General features: G+C 26.6%; 1 long non-coding RNA gene across 1 annotated transcript; it reads right to left on the bottom strand.

The window, feature by feature from the left end:
* Positions 1 to 2872: 2872 nt before the first annotated feature.
* Positions 2873 to 3918, bottom strand: LOC129305002 (uncharacterized). Its single transcript, XR_008591844.1, has 3 exons — positions 3478 to 3918; positions 3273 to 3394; positions 2873 to 3125 (listed from the first exon to the last, which is right to left on the bottom strand). It is a non-coding gene; the product is annotated as an uncharacterized LOC129305002 (long non-coding RNA).
* Between the last annotated feature and the right edge of the window lie 779 nt (positions 3919 to 4697).

The raw sequence follows: 4697 nt of genomic DNA, 5'->3' as shown, positions 1-4697 counted from the left end.
AAAAATCAAAGTACAGACAAAAGATAAAAACAAGTAATGGGAAGTGCAAAATTTAAAAAATGTGCTTATATTAAAAAAAAATCTTTGAAAATGTAAGTAAAAAAAAATCAACAAAAAGCAGGAGGAAAAAGAGAAAAAATATATAATGAGTTATTTATGTGGGGTGTACAGGGTGATATTGTCAAGTCCCACATCAAAAAATTATATTTTTAAAGAAAATAAAAGATGGCTTTAATTTAAAAATTTAGAAAGATATCAAGAAAAATATAAAACCTTAAGCATTTTTTAAAGACATATTTAAGTTAAATGAAAAATAAAAAAAGAATATAGATAAATAATAGGAAGTGGAAAAAAAAAATAAGATGCAATATTTAGAAAAAGCTTTAAAATGTAAAAAAAAAAAAAAACCAACAAAAAGCACAAGCGAAAAAAAAAAAAACACAATTAGTTATACATGGATAGGTGTGCATGGTGTGTGTGCATTGAAAATATATTTAAAAAAATAAAAGATGACTACTCTTTAAAAATTGAGAAAGATATTAAGAAAAATACAAAGCATTAACCACTTTTAGAAGATAAAATTAATCTAAAAAATCAAGTATATATGAGAAAAAAATATAAAGATAAATAATATAAAATGCAAAGATTAAAATGATGTGCTTATATTTAAAAAAGCTTTAAAAAGAGAGAGAGAGATCAACAAAGAGATCAAGAAAAAAGAAAAAGAATGCAATGAGTTATATATATTCTGTGTGTATGCATGTTTTCTAAAGTCCAACGTAAAAAAATTATTTTTAAAGAAAATACTTTTTTTTGCCAGTAAAGAAAATAATTTGAATGCTTGATGATACCATATATTTTCATGAATATAAAATTAACATTAACATATTTCATAAATGATGAATTTTATTCAAAAATTGAGAAAGCTATCAAGAAAAATATAAGGCAATGAGCATTTTTTGAAAACATTTAAGCTGAATGAAAAATCAAGCTTTAAAACAAAAATATAGATAAAGAATAGGCAGTTTAAAGATTAAAAAGATGTGTTTATATTTTAAAAAAAATTAAAATGAATGAAAACATTCAAGGAATGTAATGAGGAAAAGTAGTGAAAAATGCAATGAGTTATATATGGTGTATGTACATGAAGTTTCAACAAATCCCACTTCAAAAATATTTTTTTAAAATGAGATGACTTTTATTTAAAAATTGACAAAGATATCAAGATAAATATAAAGGATTAAGCATTTTTTAAGACATATTTAAACTAAATGAAAAATCAAGTATAGAAAAAAAATAGAAATGAGTAATAGTAAGTGCAAAGATAGAGATATGCTTGGGGGTTATACAAGCTGTGTGTGCATGCATGTTTCCTCAAGTACCACACAAAAAAATTTAATTTTGAAGAAAATACTTTAAATGCTTGATAATATAATACATTTTTATGAATATATGATTAACATTAACAGTTTTCATAAATGATGCATTTTATTTAAAAATTAAGAAAGATATCAATAAAAATATAAAGCAATAAGCATTTTTTGAAGACATTTAAACTAAATAAAAATTCAAGTTTATAACAAAAATATAGATAACGAGGCAGTTTAAAGAATAAAATGATGTGCTTATATTAAAAAAAACTTTAAAATGAAGAAAAATAGTCAAGAAATATAATGTGGAAAAATAGAAAAAGAATGCAATGACTTGTATATAATGTGTGCATGAAGATTTCAACAAGTTCCTCATCAAAAAAGAAAAAAAAATAATGAGATGAGTTTTATTTAAAAATTGATAAAGACATCAAGATAAATATAAAGCATAAAACATTTTTTGAAAACATATTTAAGCTAGATAAAAGATCAAGCACAGACAAAAAAAAATAGCAATGAGTAACAGTAATTGCGAAAATTAAAAAGATGTGCATATATTTAAAAAAAAGTTTTAAAATGTAAGCAAAAAATAAAGAAAAAGAACAAGGGAAAAAAGAGAAAGAATGTAATGAGTTATATATACATACATATATATATATAGAGAGAGAGAGAGTGCGTGCATTCTTGTTTTCTCAAGTCCCACATCAAAAATATATATTTCTTAAGAAAATACTTTAAATGCTTGATAATATAATACTTTCTTTTAAGGATATAAGATTTAACATTTTTCATAAATGATTAATTTTATTTAAAAAATGGGAAAGATATCAATAAAAATGTAAAAACAAAAGCATTTTTTGAAGAAATATTTAAGTTAAATAAAAAAATCAGGTTTAAATAAAATATACACATAAATAATAGGAAGCGCAAACATTAAAAGATTTGCTTATATTTGAAAAAACTTTAAAACGAATTTAAAAAATAAAGAGAAGCAGGAGGGGAAAAAAGAGAAAAGATATAATCAGTCATATATGATGTGTATGCATGGCAGTTTCATTAAGTCATACATTAAAAAATTATTTTTTAAAAAAATAAAAGATGACTTTAACTTAAAAATTGAGAAAGATATAAGCACTTTTTAAAGACATATTTATGGTAAACAGCTAAATAAGAAAAATCAAGTTTAAATAAATATAATTTTATATGTTTTTAGATTGAGACTTTTATTTAAAAATTGAGAGAGATATCAAGAAAAATAATATTTTCTAACTGAGAAATTCCTTGTTCTTAGATTGACAAAAGAAGTGGCTAACAGTATCAAAAATATGATAAACCCACTCAACAAAGAAACTAACCATCATTTTGAAATTATATATCATAAAATTTTGGAACAGTAGGAGCTTTCGATCACAAGAAATCACAAGCAATGTTGGAATCAAATCAAGACGTACCTAAAGGCTATTACTTACAACCTAACATTGATATTGACTAGAAAAATGAGTAATTCAAGTTATTCCTACATGCACTCTCATACGATCCATCTAGATAAATATATGATGAATTTCACTTATACCAATTAACAACATCAAATATGTGATGAAATTACCTTCTTCATAACAGACGAAACATCCTTTTGGAGCAATCTATGGTATGATGCTAGAACACTTGGAGCTCTGGTACATATTCGCATCCCACTAGTACTATTGGAGTTAAATCAACACCTATCTAACACCTCCTATATCAAAGCGTGTGATTCTAAACATAAAAGAAATCATTAACAAGGTGACGCTCGGAGGTTAAAAATGCCCATTTAAACTTTAAAAGAAAAGGAGATAGGCAGAAATTTAAGGAATAGTATATCTGCTATGGGTGTTGTGAGCAGAAATTTAAGGAATAGCATACCTCGATACAAGCAGTGACATTTTGACAAACTGGAGAAGCGACGCAATGTTTCGCCCTAATCTGCCTCGCCAACGCCATCTTTTGCTGCCGTCTTGTTGATTTCACCAATTCGTGACCCAATTCTGAATCAAACCAGAAACATAACTAAAATTTCTAGATTGAGGAAAATAATATCAGAAAAAACTAACAATAAGCGATATCATACTTTCAACCCCTTAAAGAATTGTGGGGAAAAAAACAGCATTTGGAGGAGTGGAAGCCTCGACAGAAAGAGAGATAGAGAGCATCGTATGCTACAGTCATGTGTGAGAGAGCAACCAAAAACAAAGTTATAAGGCCTGAAATCATTTTTTGACTCCAGAAAACCCTTCTTCGACGTCTCTGAGACTCTTCTTTGTGCTTTGCTTTCTTCCCTCAAGCTTCGACTGATCGATTCGACGCCGTCTTCACTCTCCAGTCTCCACTCTTCCTATCTGCTACTTTGTGCGACTGCGACTTGCAAGATGCAGTCTTGATTTTTCACTACTCTCATCTTAATTTGTAATCTCCTCTCCAATCTTCATCGTGATCCTTCATTTGTGGGAAGAATAAAAAGAGTGAAGAAAGAAAGACCGAGAGGCAGAGCAAAGAGTCGGAACCAATGAAGAATTTCAAGAAACTGGAGAATGGAGAGATGAAAAGAAGGCCAGGGAAGTCGGCAGTAAAAATGGGAAGTTGCGTGTCTCATACGCTTTGGTCCCAAAAATTTAAAAATTAATAAATCTTTAATTAATTATCAATTTTGGGATTTTCTTTTTTTTTTTATTCATGCTTGACGATAGAGGATTGAATTAATTGTAAGATTTGATTTCACCTAACCCATAATTATACTAAAAAAATTTAGTATAATTTGATTATTATTTTTAAAAAAATCATTAAAGGAATTAAAATATTAACTATTAAATATTTTAATTTTGTTTATGTAATATTTTTGTTAGCATACTGTGTTTATTTTTTATACTTTTGTTTATCTTTTTTTAATTTATTTAACACAGCTATTATAATATACACACATATAATATTTTTATTTAATTATTATATTACAAATTTAATCAATTGAACTATACAAATTATAACCCTCTGACACTTTTGGGAGAAAACAACGAGAACAAGAGCGACAATTTCATTAATTTAAGTGAGAAATAAAGTTTGTCTTTTTTAAGCGTCGATGGGAAAGGGGCACATTTTTTTTTTTTTGCCAAATACGAGACAATTCTATTTATAACCAATCGAAAATTATACACAAAATATAAATATAACAAAACAAGCTAAGAACAAAACAAACTAAAATTAATCAATACCTACTTTCATGAATATGGCACTTTTAATCCCAGCAGCATCATTATGCAGGATATTGAACAAAGAGGATGGTGCAGACTCCAGCCA

This window comes from Prosopis cineraria, unplaced genomic scaffold (genome assembly GCF_029017545.1).
Source record: "Prosopis cineraria cultivar Desert tree isolate PC_DT_omini unplaced genomic scaffold, ASM2901754v1 PC3, whole genome shotgun sequence".
Lineage (NCBI taxonomy): Eukaryota > Viridiplantae > Streptophyta > Magnoliopsida > Fabales > Fabaceae > Prosopis > Prosopis cineraria.
The sequence above is the reverse complement of the archived record's forward strand: the minus strand, read 5'-3'. Positions and strand labels throughout refer to the sequence as shown.